The 14816-nt window shown below is 38.9% G+C and overlaps 1 protein-coding gene across 1 annotated transcript in view; it reads right to left on the bottom strand.

The window, feature by feature from the left end:
- The window catches only part of LOC119256282 (uncharacterized), a 32679-nt gene extending 22938 nt beyond the window's left edge, over positions 1-9741 (bottom strand). The window contains exon 1 of the mRNA XM_037524186.2: positions 9486-9741. The gene's annotated coding sequence lies outside the window, so the exon portion shown is untranslated. The remainder of the gene's footprint in view (positions 1-9485) is intronic.
- Between the last annotated feature and the right edge of the window lie 5075 nt (positions 9742-14816).

Below are 14816 nucleotides of genomic sequence, written 5' to 3'. Positions count from 1 at the left end.
ACAGCCATGCAAAATGGAATTCCAGTCATAACAGAAACTAAAGCTACAACTAAACTTTCAGGTTTACTTTTTGCAACTATTTATAAAAGCTAAAAATTCTAATGTCATATTACCTTGTGTGTTCACATTTAAGTCATCTAGTTCAAAGAGATGACAGTATTATAATATATTATAATGCCTTACTGCTAATGAAATATGTAACAATCCTAAATCAATGTAATGTGAAATGTGTGTTTAAAAAAAAAAAAAACATGTATTAAAAATAGATATTTTAATGGTCTTAAAAGTAAAGTGATAAGTGTTAAAACAAATATTAAAAGGTCTAAAAAAATTAAAAGTAACAAAGCTAAGTAAAGTGTTGAACATCTGAAAAAGGAATTTTAAGAAAACAAATTTTGTATACTCAAATGATTTATATTATTTTAGTGTTTTGGGAACACATTAGCTGAAATAATTTTTGGTTAATAGTAACTGAGTTATAATCTAATGGGTTGTTTCAAAACATGTACTTATACACTAGCATTGGGTATAATCTTGGCCCTTGTCTAGGTTAATAATGTTGGGTACATAATGTCTTTTAGTGTCTAAAGAACTAAGGTTTTTGAGATGACAATTAAAGGTTATGATTTAATTGTCAATATTATCACTTAGGGCTAGAATTTTTATAGAGATTAAATATGGTTGTTTTTGCTGTTTTCTAGTATTTATGACACAGCTTCCCAAACATTTAATTAAAGTAAAATTTGGTAGCCTGTCATTTAATCAATTAAAGGAAATTTTGTGGAACCTCAGCAAAGCTTTAGAGACACTCCACAAACTTTCTCCCTTTCCTCCTGGGAAGGACATTAGATAAATTTATCCTATCTGGTTTACCTGGTAAAGTTACACTACAAGGGAAGCACTGTCACTTGGGAAAATGGAAAAACTCTAATATGTACAAAAATGTTAACATTGGTTTTCTTAAACAAAATCTTTCAATACCTGATATGTATGTAAATTGTCAATGATTATTGTTGCCTTGCAATATTATATACTTCAATGGTTTAATGTCTGCAGGACTTGTTTCTACACACACACACACACACACACACACACACACACACATAAAAGGCCTCAATTGATTCAAAATGATAAACTTTTGAGAGTAAAAATCTTTCTACAAAGGACTGTATAGACTGTTGGAAATACACCTGATTTTTACTGTTTTGTTTGGCATAACATTGAAAATGTTTTTTTACATTTTGCCTTGATTCAACAAAGTTTTCTTGTTTTGACTGACCAGACTCTACAACAATGTTATAGATATATATTTTTTTTTCTTTTTCTAGCAGAGCTAACCTTTTGTGTGACTTTGAGTACAATTCTTCCAGGGAGTTGACATAGAGCTAAACTAAAATGTGGAGAAACTGCTGCTTTGTTCGTAGGGTTCCAGAAACCTCTGAAAATGATGACAAAGCTTGCCTCCATTGGCAGGACTGAATAACCCGGTTCCCTGGACAGAAAGCTCTGTCATAAATCCTGAACTTTTTCGTCTTTTCACTGCCATTAATGATGTACACTTCAAACAACCTGGACAGGACACCGATAAGATCCCAGTGCGTGCCTACGTTGGATACCCCTTCGTTATACTTCTGGGGAATGCCTCAGCTACACGCATTCAATTGCGTGGGACTTCTTACTCTGTACATTGTTCTGGCTGTGTTATTACTAATTGTATTACCCCCTCTCTTGCTCGTATATATCCTGTGGTGGTCTTACTTAAAAGATCCCCCTATGTTATGTTACCTGTTGATTTACATGATATGCCTTGGTATGATAATACTGCCATGCAAGTTTTAGATGAAGTACATGCCCTTCTTCGTCCTAAACGTTTTATTGCCACCCTTATTCTAGGAATTGCTGCTCTAATTTCCCTGGTTACCTCCTTAGCTACTTCCTCTGTTGCTTTAATTCAGGAAACTAAGACAGCTTCTTTTGTAAATGACCTTACCAAAAATGTGACCATGGCACTCTCTGTGCAGCGGGACATTGACTACAAGTTAGAAAGAAAGATAAATGCCCTGGAAGAAATTGTTATTGCCATTGGAGATGAAGTTCAGCTGCTTAAGCAGCAATTATCCACTCGCTGCCACGTTCACTTTCGTTTCATTTGTGTTACACCTTTGCGTTATAATTCCTCTCTACATTGGAATCCTACTAAACATCACCTATTGGGCATCTGGTATGACAATGACCTCTCTCATGACCTTGCATCTCTTCAGTCTGAAATCTCTGCTGTCAGTAAATCTCACCTAGATACTTCAGTCTCTTCCTTTGCCCATTCTCTGGCTTCCACTCTCCAATCTTTAACTCCTACTCACTGGTATCATCTTGTTCTCTCCTTCCTTGTTCTTTCCCTACTTGTCCTGCTTCTCTGTTTGTTTATTCCCTTCTGTGTCCGCTCACTTCACAGGTCCATCTACTGCATCCAGTGTGACATGTATGCTTACCAACTTCGTTCTAAAATCAAAGGGGGACCTGCTGCACCCCCCCCTGCAGTGACCCTCAGGGCTAATGGCTGTTGCCATGGTCCCTGAGGTCCGGCGTGGGCAAGGAACCATGCGCGCAGGGGGAGAACAGCAAACTCCCTAAGATGCAGAGAAGCCGAATGCCTGTCAAGAAATAATGACCACCAGAAGCTGCCACAAAGATGATTAAAAGAAATGCTGACCACTTGGAACCTTATCTCGCTTTCTCAAGGCCCATAAACTTTATTCTGCTACAACTGTCTCTCTAAAATCTTTCCTTTTTCTGGTCATTGATTGCTAATTAAAAAACATACCTAATTTAATAATTAGGTTAATGCAAATGAAACATTACTAAACACTGTGTTATAATAGAATTGTTAGTTTAATAATCTTTCTATTATGTGCTTAACTTTAGTACCTTTGATATTAACTGCATTATAAAATAAATTCACCCATGACAATTAATTATGATAGTTAGTGCAACTAGAAAATAATTATATAGAACAGTAAAAAGAATTTATAGCCTGTCCAAATTAGGAATGAGGCTAGATGTAACTTCGGACATAAATCACTGCCCTGTCAATTAAGCTAAATTTATGAGCAAACTGATCTCTTTGATGCTTTTAGAAAAACATATATATACTGACCACTAACTTAATAAAGACGCACTCAGATTTTCACTCTCTTGAAGTGTGTCTGTGTGTCATTTATTCATCGAATCCCTGACCACCCTGCGCAGTCTCTCAACCCTGAGACGGCCTCATCGTCCATCGCTGTGCTGGTCCGCGGCATAAAGCCAAAATGATGAATGAATGTTTGTGTAAATCAGAGTATGACACCTGTTAGCAATAGGCACATACACCCCAGGATAAAACTCTGTTCTGGAAAAGAACAACTCCTGGTCTGTGACCCCATATTAAAAACAATCCCACCAAGCACTACATCTACTGCTCAGAAACAGTCTAGACAGCTAGAGTGGGGTGTAAGGGGCACAACAGACTATGGTAGAAGGTTAGGGGTACCATGGTGGTGGGTGTGGTAACATACATCTGTAGAAGTGTGAACCTGTACACTTAAATCATACACAGTGTTATAAACTAGCGCTACCTTTAATAAAGTTAGAAGGAAAAAATAGCCTAGAGATGGAAGCTGTAAGCTGACATGAGTATGCAAGAGACACTAAGGCTGAGAAGCTGGCCTAGAGGAGGGGCACTCTGGCTCCCACCATACACCCCTGGTAGCCACAGCACAGCAGGAAGTCTGAATCCCTGAAGTTCACTGGAGATGATTCTTTGGTGGCCTACTACCCCAGTCCTTTTTTACCTACTAACCTTGCCAACACCAGTTCTCCAATTACTTCAACCGCTGCAAAGGCAACAGTCTGAAAGTCCATGACTATTACAACCCAGAGAGAATAATATCAGATAGACACACAATAAGAATTATTATACTAAAGTGGTTGGAAGCCAATGACAAGGTCATGATACTAAAAAATCAAGAGAAAAAAGGGTAACCTATAAGGCAACACCAATCAGACTGAGCAGACGTTTCAGTAGAAAATTACAAGCACAAAGGGATACTTGTTTATCCCTTTTTTTATTATTATTTTGTTATTGTTTCATTTAAAGTACTTATTTTTTTAAATATTTATTTATTTATACAAGAACTGGGGTACAGGTCAAAGATGCAGGGGATGAGAGGGCTCACCAGAGACAGAGTGGGGAACGGAACAGGCAGCCTGACCAAAGTACACTGCTGAGGAGAGCAACGGCGAGACAGAAGAGATCTGCTGCGCCATGTTGGTTGCTCCCTGGCCAGCCAGGGATCGAACTCATGCTGCAGAGGCTGCAGATTACTTCATAGTGTAGTGCTTAACCCCTTGCGCCACCAGGGAGGCCCTTATTTAAAGTACTTAAAGAAAAATATTTCCAGCTTAGAATCCTTACCCTGCAGGATTGACTATCAAGGCTGAAGGAAGTGTAAGATGCTGCACTAAAAAGCAAAAACTAAAATCATTTATCAATACCAAACCACACATAAAAGAAGTCTTAAGGAGGTTATTAGAAAGCAACAGAACGAAGAACATAGAAATAACAACACATGAATCATTTGACACAGGGGGAAAAGAGACTAATAGGTGACGCATCAGAACAAGTCAGGGACAAGACCGTACAACAGTCTCATCTATTCGTACAACAGTCTCGTCTATTCGTACAACACGAATAGCCCATCATATACTAATATCAACAGAAGCCTCAAACAATAATTAATTGACATAACACAAAAGACAATGGAAATATAACCTAAACAAAACATAAAAGGAAGATCTTAAAAATAAGGCAAACCAAAACAAAATGACAATGAGCACTTTTGTCTCAATAATCACCTTAAGTGTAAACGACCTAAACTCACCAGTCAAAGGGATAGAGTAGCTGAATGAATTTCAAAGCAAAATCTAACCTGCTTTTCACAAGAAAATTTATCTCACCAAAAAGACAAACATAGGCTTAGAATTTGACTAGACAACACTTACATAAGCAAATGGCAACCAAAAAGCCGGGATCAACTATACTTCTATCAGGTACAATGGACTTCCAATTAGAAAAGGGAATATGATTCAGGACCCAGTACAACAACTAGAAATAGCACTATAAATATATATGCACCAAAATGATGGAGGACAAAGATACGTTAAGACAATAACAAAACTGAAGAGCAATCATGACAAAAACACAACAATACTAGGAGATTTTAATGTCCTACTTAAAACAATGGGCACATCAATAAGACAATAGTCTTAAATAAGGAGCTAGATCACAGAATTCACAGACATCTACAGAATCCTCCTTTGAAAGCTACTGCATACACATTTTTTTACAAAGGTACATTTATAGCGACCCAGGGGCAGTACAACCCAGCTGCTCAGCAGAGCCCCCTAAGGTTGCTGAATCAGGGCACCCACCAACACAGGGTACATAGAGCATTTTTAAGAATAGGCCATATATTGGGACACAAGTCAACCGTCAATAAAATGACAAAGACCAAAATTGTACAAGTACTTTCTCTGCCCACAATGCCATAAAATTAGAAATCAACTACTGGAAAGAAAGAAAAAACAGAAAAAACTATGACTGTGTGGAGAATAAACAATATGCTATATAATAGCTATTGAATAAAAGAAAATTAAAGCAGAAATCAAAAAATACCTGAGACATATGAAAATGAGGGTGCAAGTTACCAGGATCTGTGGAATGCAGCAAAAGTGATTTTAAGAGGGAAGATAATTGCAGGCCCACAAGAAGCAAGAAAAATCCCAAATAAATTACCCCATACTAACGCAAATACAGTGTGAAAAAAAAAAGAACAAACAAGACCCAAAGGAGAAAATTATAAAGATAAGAGTGGCTTTAAATAAAATAGAGATCAAAAAGACTACACACACACACACACACACACACACACATACACACACACACATACCCCAGTCAAAGGGGATAGAGAAGCTGAATGAATTTCTAAACAAAATCTAACCACACATAAAAAAAGTCCAGAGCACCATAAAAAAAAGACAAATTTCTTTTTTTTCCTTTTATTAATTTTTAATTTTTTTTTTTTACATTCCTGGTCATTTTTGTACAGTATTTGATTTCTCCCCTCAGGTGCAGTCCCTGTAAATATCCCACCCCACATCACCTGTGACCATCACCATGAGAGATGCACAAATTTCTAGATCAATATAGTCTACCCAGACTAACCTAGGAAGAAAGAGATAAGTTGAACAAACTAATCACAATCACAGAAATAGAAATTGCAATAAAAAAATCTTCCCCAAAACAAAAACCCAGGACAAGACAACTTCACAAATGAATATTATCAAAGCTTTAAAGAAGAACAAAGGTCCATCTTGTTCAAATTATTTTGAAAAATATAAGAGGGATGCTCCTAATACACTTTGCAGTACAAACATTACCCTAATACTGACAACGCAAGACAGGGAAGTTATACAACCAATATCCCTGATGAACATTGATGCAAAAATCTTTAACAAAATACTCACAAATTGAATTCAACAAGGATGGTTTAATACATGTAAAGTAGTCAATGTGTTACATCATATCGACGAAAGCTAAGGTAAAAATCATGTGATCATATCAATAGATGCAGAGAAAGCATTTGACAACATTTATTATCCATTTATGATTAAAACTCTAAAACAAGGTGGGAATAGAATGAAAGCCACATATCACAAGCCAACAGCAATGTAATACTCATTGATTGAAAACTGAAAATTTTCCCCTTAAGATCAGGAACAAGAAAAGGATGCCCAGTGTCACCTCCTCTGCTTAACTTAGTATTAAAGGTTTTGACCAGAGCTATCAGACAAAAATAGGAAATAAAGGGAATTCAAGTTGGAGAAGTGAAACTATTGTTATTGTAGACAGCGTGATATTATATGTAGAAAATCCCAACATAAAACCGTTATTAGTAACAACAGATGAATACAGAAAGTGGTAGTTTCCAAAATCAACATACAAAAATCCTTAATTTTTTTACATACAATGAACAAGGAGAATAAGAAAGTAAGAAAATGATTCCATTTATAATTGCTTCAAAATGCAGAGATCAAAAAGAAGGTAAAAGAACTACACAATGAGAACTACAGCATGTCATTACAGGAGTTAGATAGTGACACAAGGAGATGGAAGGACATCCCCTGCTCATGGACATCCCCTGCTCATTTTAATATAATCAAAATGACTGCCCTGCCTTGTATAACATATAAATTTAATAACAATAGCAGCAGTAGTTTTTAAAGGAATTAAACCAAAATATTGAAATTTATAAGGTACCACGGAAGACTAAACTGACAAAATAAAAAAAGATCAATTCTGATTAAAAAAAAGAATAGAAAAGTACATTACCTGATTTCAAACTTTAAAACAACAGTATTAAAAACTGTATGGCATTGGCACAAAAATAGACACATGGATCAGTGGAATAGAATCAAAATCCCAGATGTCTATGTAAAATGCATACAAAAATTTGGACATCAATAAACACTATGAGGACTCAAAGGTTAAGAGAAAGGGGGCAGGAAAGGGACCAGGGGGCACAGGAGATGGTGGTAGGGAAAATAATGTAGAAACTTTAAAAAACAAAGAATAACTTGTCAAAGCAAAGTAAAGGTTGATATAAAAGGAGGGAGAGGTGTCAGGATGCAGACGTAAGAAGCTACAGATGACCAGTATCACAGAAATGTGTGGTGCTTGACACAACTGGAGCAATCCAGGTGACAACACAAGTGCAGGATGTAGGGCCTGGTCCTTCAATAAGGGAATGATGCTTTGAAGGATAAATCCCAGTGGTGGGCACCATAAAAGCATGCCTGTGTCACTCTGGGCTAATGAGACTTGCTCCATTACTCAAAGAACCTTCCAAGAGAACTCTAAATGTCCTGCCTTCCTTTTCCCCACCAACTTGGGCATTTAAATCATCCATTTCCTTGGACTGAGCCTCACAAATCAACAGAGAATGTGGAATCCTTGGCTGTGGCAACTCTGCTAAAGAATCAGGTTCATATCTCAGTCTCCAGTTCTTGCCAATATTATGGAACTTGAGTATCTACTATCACCCTGCCTTGATCTTAAATATGTTTTCTATTTGGTCTATGTCTTTACTTCCTAAATTCCTGGTCTCAAAACACTGACTATTATGTCTGATCCAGGTCTGGGGGATCACCTGGAGCCACTGGCTTTCACAGGTGTCGGAGTGGTGCCTTGCAAACCCCCACCTGGATCCAAGGAAATGCGACCTTATCGGAAGGCAAGCATACCTACCAGAGGAAGGGCAGCCTCCACACAGAGGACAATAGGAGATAAAAGAGTTGAGCCGTGAGTGAGTAGGGTCCACACTGGGACTTGAGTTTGCACGACCAAAACTGTAAGAACACACATAACCCAAGAGGGATATGCTCTTTCGTCATAGCCCGCCTCTTGGTATAACCTCAGGAAGTGACTAATTTGATGCTGGAAATGTAACGCATGGCATCCACCCCGTGGATTGGTTCACAGAGAGGATATTGAAATAACAGCTAAAAATAAAAGGGTTTTTGTTCCCTTAGAACAACGGCTAGCAAAGAGTAACAAAGTAGTAACGATCACCAACACTGAAGACGCAAAAGGGCCTGATTAATGTAATAGGCTGATCCACTCACAAATATATCCCACAAGCTGAGAGATCGTCATGAGGCCACCACAGTATTATTTTATTCAATGAGTAGCTACTGTGAGCCAGACTACTGTGAAAAGTGCCAGTAGTTAGTTAAATGGAAAAATAAGACAGACTCCCTACATTTGTGGAGTTTACAATCTTTCAGCAGAGAGATAAGCAAATAGTTTCAACACTGTGAGTTAAATGCTTTAATTCAAAGAATTAAAGAAACCAAGAGTGGGGAGTCTAATATTCCTAGAAAGGAAACTTTTCAGAGGACAATGACTCTTGAAAATGATAAGGATTCGTTCATGTAGAGAGCCAGCTTTCCATGCGTTCATTCCTCACAACTGTGTTGAGTACCTCCTGCTGTTCTAGGTGCGATGGACTCAAAATTGAATAGACAGGCATGGTCCTTACTCTAGTGAAATTTACACTGGTTGGGGGTGGCTGACATTCCCAGGAGAAACACAGGATAGTTAGGAGCATCTAAGACCCACCTTCTGGCCTTGTTTCCCCTCCCAAATGTCTTTTCCTACTGAGACCATTCAGCTTTGACCACTCAACCCAGAGCATATCTATCCTTTTGGCAAGTAGAGCTCTCCTCGTGAAACTGAAAAAAAAATGCTTGTCTATTGTTTGACATCACCATGGGATAATTCCAGAAGGGCATGATGAGATAAAATCAGGTTTCTGAAAATGAAGACCTGAGAATTCATTCCAAGCCGCCCTAACAGGGAGAATTGGCATGACATGAGAACTCCTTACCTTACTTGATGAGGGGAGGTCTTTTCTGCCAGTAGAAAGACGAGTTCTCTATTCCAGAAAAAAGTACGTAGGAGAGCAGCAAAAGTTACTTTGCAAATCCTAAGAAGAACTTCAACACCCAGCATCAAAGTGAATTAAGGGGCAGGCATGCTCCACCTGCAATTCTCCCAGAATCTTGAATCTTCAGCCCCGAGGCCCTTCCATGGCGCCTGCATCGCGTGTCACACTGTGATTCAACATATGAAGAGCTGCAAGATCTCGGGGAATGCTGAGAGTCTGGTGGCCACTTCCTAAAAAAATGTTCAGTATTTTCTGTCCAAGAAGGAAGTGGAAGAAGCCAGTCAGCACCTCCCTTTCCACAAACAGGGGTCCCTAGGCAAAAAAGATGCTTACTCTGTACCCCTTCTGGGCTTGAGAACTATTTTCTGGTATTTGAAAGTGACATGGGGAAATTTTTCTGAATTTTTCTAAGTGACGTGGGGAAAAATTCAAGCCACTACGACTAGTGGTTTTAAGGCAGACCAACTTTCAAAGATCTCAGACTGTGCGCATAGAAATGACCACAATTTCAAAACAGGCAAGAGAAGAACAGTTAGAAGCTTCTGCAAGGAACAGTTGGTAGCATTCTGAAAACTCAGATTTCCTGTTTGCCAACATGTTTGCTATAAATACCTCAAGCTGCTAATTACAAGTGTTATACACCAGCTTTCCTGCATATTTATAGCCTTCTTTTCTTTTTGAAGTTTTTCAAGTAATCCCTGTTTGTTGTCAAAAATGTTAAATACAGATAAACATAAAAAAGAACATCGGGGCCTCCCCGGTGGTACAGTGGGTTAAGCGCAGCACTGTGAAGCTGTCTGCAGCCTCTGCAGCGCTGGTTCAATTCCCAGCCAGCCAGGGAGCAACCCACATGGCACGGCAGACCTCTCTGGCCCCATCCGCTGCTCCCTTCAGCAGTGTCTTCAGTCCGTCTGCCTGTTCCGCTCCCCGCTCTGTCTCTGGTGAATCCTCTCACCCCACACGCCTCTGACTATACCCCAGTTCTTATATAAATAAAATAAAATCTAAAATAAAAAAAAAGAACATCAAAATTCCCCATAGTTCCACCACAAGACGATAACTGCTGCTGATGCTTGCACACACAACCCCTCAGCCTTAGAATGGCACATGTTAGGATGAGCTTCTCAACATCCTTCCTTCCCACACCGCCGTGGAGCATCCATACATTTTGTTGCCATTAACCCCACATCCAGTTGCGGTGTAGGTCCTGTGTTGCCTAAACTAAACTATTATACAATAATCTCACACTCTTGACACAGTGCTTGGTTAGAAACCAGCCCCTAACCCAGACCTAAGCCAATCAAAAGAATGTATTTCTTTGGCCTCCAGGAAAGGCACATATTCAAGATGGTCCAATCAGAGCAAGCCTGGGGCTTCTGGCAAAGGCCTGGCAGAGACCCTGGCTCCTTCTCTGCCTGGACAAGGTGTCCTGGGAGCTGCTGGCGCCATCTTGCCCCTACAAGACACCTGCTTTTGGATGAAGAGATGTTTCAAAAAGTAAAAACAATATATAAAAGGAAATCAAATCTTTCAGAAATTTTAAAACGATGTCTGAGTTGCTAAATTAAACTGACACCAGGGCCTTCCCTGGTGGCGCAGGCGGTTGAGCGCCACGCTATGAAACTGTCAGCAGCCCCTGCACCACAGGTTTGATCCCTGCCAGGCGGCGAGGGTCCCACATGGCCCTGCAGATCTCTCCTGTCTTGCCCGCTGCTCCCCTCAGCAGAGTATTTCATCAGTCTGCCTGTTCTGTTCCCCGCTCTGTCTCTGATGAATCCTCTCACCCTCCCAGGCATCTGGCCTGTACCCCGGTTCTTGTATAAAATAAAATAAATAAATCTTTAAAAAAAAGAAAAAAGAAATAAACTGACACCAAAGTTGGTCTTACTTTTGGATTTTCTAGTTATACAAACTAGTAAATTTCCTTATTGAAGTCACTTTAAAATTGGATTTTCTATTAATTGTAGTTGAATTAATTGTAATTGTACAATTTTCTATTAATTGTAATTGAAATTGTAAGTGACTTTTTCCTGCATGTTTTTCTCTCACGGTTAATGATTAGTATAAGTGAAAGCAGTAATTCCCTTCCTGTTGCCAAGGTTGTAAGTGAAATTATAAGTCATTTTTATGATAATGGGTTCATGATTTATATTAAATATGAAAGAGATGTTTTACTGTATTTTCATCAGTCCAAGAGACTCAATAACTCTCTTGTCCCCAACTTGTTAAACACTTTCTTATTTGAAAAAAACATATTCACTTAAAGTCATAGCCCTCACACTCTGAGTGGAAGAAAAGTGTAATTGAGAAATGGTTACAAAAATTATGACAGGTAGAATAGCCTGTAAGTCTAACAGGACTGGCCGAGATTGGAATTAAATCATTCATAGTTCATGTGTATTTTCTAACCACTGTGCGTCAGTATTCAATGAGATCAGTATATTTCCTTTTAAATGCATGTTTTAATTTTTTAAAAGGTTCTAGAAAGTTATTGCAGTTCTACCTGTTGTATTCTAAGAGAGAACACCAAAAATGAATCACAAATAATGTTTTTCCTATAAAGCAAAAATTTCAAATAATTTCAATTCACTTGTGAAAAAAATTTGTATATTTTATAAGGTTTTTCTAGGCTTTAAGTATTCATCTTTTTTGTAAATATTCAAATAAGTTATGTTTTTTAAATACATACGTGTCACTTTCATGCACAGAACAAGATCTGGAAGGATACACAGTAAATTAACAATGGTTGTTTCCCAGTGAGGATGTGTGATTAGCTCGGGAGGAAAGGAGGCACCAAAGGAAACCTCTGGCTTGTTATATTAATCATATTCATATTGTTTGCCCTTCCATACTGAGACAGCTCATATATTTACTTTATAAATCTGCAAACAATATTAAAGTTTTAAGTACAGAATGGGAAAAATAAAATTTTCCTTAAATAAAAATTGATAGCTTGTGATTTTTTTTTGTTTTTTTTTAATTTAATTTTATTTTTATATTCCCCATACAATTGCAACCCCCTGATTTTGACCCCAATTCCTCCTTTCCCCGCCCCCCCAAAGTGTGTCTCTGGTTCATAGTTGTTTGTTGATTTTGACTTTTTTCTTTCTTATAGTTATTCTTTTTCTTGGTCCATTATTTAGGTTTTCTAGATGCCTGCTATGAGTGAGACCATCCGGGATTTTTCTTTTTCTTTCTGGCTTATTTCGCTGAGCATGATCCCTTCCAGATAGCTTGTGATTTTTTTAAGAGATGTGTTTTAGCTACTTGATAAGAATGACTTTCAATATGAATAACAGAAAAACCCAAGTCAAACGGGCATTTCTCACTTCACAAGGTATCATGGGGCAGACGCCGAGGTTGGTGTGTTACTTCAGGGGTTCATTGTGGTCATCAAGGTCCAGGGTCTTTCTATCTTTTTTGTTTGGTCATCCTCTGTGTGTTGGCTCTTTGCCCTCATTCTGGTTTCCTGACAAAATCACTGCAATAATTTCTGGTATCATAGCTGGTCATTACCACATCCAGAGAATGAGAGAGGCCTGTCTTCCTGTGTATCAGTACAGAGACACCTTTGCCAGAAATCACAGAGCTGATTTTGCTCCAGCCTCATGGGCTAGAGTTGAGTCATAAGCCCTTTCCTGAGCCAACCTTGGCAACAGGAAGGGAATTACCACTTTCACTTATACTAATCATCAACCATGAGAGAAAAACATCCAGGAACAGGAAAAAACAATGAGGCTTCCTGAAAACTATCTGTTCAAGTATATGTTCATAAATCATAGACCTTGGTATTGTTAAAATGTTAATTCTCCCCAAATTGATCCATATATTTAAAGCAATTTTGATCAAAACACTTGCAACCTTTTTTAAAAAATAGAAATTAACAAGTTATTTATAAGATGTATGTAGAAAAACAAGGAACACAGACTACCCAAAACAACTTTGGAAACGTTGAAAGAATAATACTGCCACATTTGAGATTTACTCTTTTACAATAATTAAGACAGTGCAGGTTGAGGTATAGATAGACCTATTCAGATCGATGAAGCAGAATATAGTCCAGAAAGACTCATGTATATATTATAAACTGTTTATTGACAAAGATGTTAAGGTAAATCTATATTAAATGGAGAACTTTTTAACAAATAGCACTGAAATATTGATTGATAGATAGATGCAAAACAACGAACTTTGACTTGTACCTTGAATCATATACAAAATTAATTTAAATGGATTATAGAACTGAATATAAAATCAACAACTCTACAACTTCTAGAAGAAAACATGAGGAAAATTTTTGCAACCTTAGGTTAGACAAATATTGTTTAGATAGGACACAACTCAAATCATAAAACTTCTAAACAAAGGGTCAGGAAAATGACAAAACTTGCAAATTGATCATAGATCTGAGGCATCCAGCAGGGGAGGGAAAGGGATCAAAACAGTTGTGCTGCCCCTGAGGGTGCTGGAGCCTCTGTTTCTGCTCAGGCCCCTGCACAGCCCTCCAGCTGGCTCCTGCCGTGGCCCTTTTCCTGGCTTCAGGGCCAGGCAGGCAGCACCCCGTTCTCTTGAGAAACTATGGCAGCTGCCATCTTGACTGCATGGTAGATTCAGCTTGGGTGGCACATTCTAAACTTTGGTTATATTCTTCCCTCCCAACCCTTCGGGTCCTGCAAAACCTCTTGCTTGTGTTTCCTGCTGGGAGGTGCCCTGGATTCATCCTCCTGGAGGCTCTGCTTTTGGGCCTGGTTTGCTCTGCTCTGCTCTGGGTCCTGCCTGTTTGCTGAATGTTACCTTATAGTTGTGGGGGGGGGGTAGGTTGTTGTGAAGGGCAACACCACGCTGACAGTCATGGGAGTCGTGGAGCGGGCTACATAATGCAGGATGCTGCTGAGGGCTAGATCCTGGCCATTTTTATTGATAGAACAATCATAGAGCATCAGCTCTGTGCGTTAGGAGGACAAGGAGAAAGGATGGTGACACTCAGGAATGTCATCTAGGGCTTGGGGGACAATGAGTCTGCTGACCATGTTATCAGCTTGATGACCAAGTGTTGTCATCGAAACTGGACCCCAGACCCCCAGCCATGGTCCTAATCTTATCAACAAAGCGTTCCACTGGTCAGCTTCTGGGGTCCCTTGTCATACATCGGTCCTCGGCCCCCCAGGCGTTCCTCGTGACGTATGAGTCGGGAGTAAGTTGATGCATCCGTCCTCAGCCCCCTGGGCATTCCCGGTCATACCTCGTGATGCACACCCTTCCAGGGTGATC

The sequence above is a fragment of the Talpa occidentalis genome, unplaced genomic scaffold (assembly GCF_014898055.3).
Source record: "Talpa occidentalis isolate TD23 unplaced genomic scaffold, MPIMG_talOcc4v2.1 talOcc4.3, whole genome shotgun sequence".
NCBI classification, from domain to species: domain Eukaryota; kingdom Metazoa; phylum Chordata; class Mammalia; order Eulipotyphla; family Talpidae; genus Talpa; species Talpa occidentalis.
Note: the sequence above shows the minus strand (reverse complement) of the source record. Positions and strands in the feature narration are given on the sequence as shown.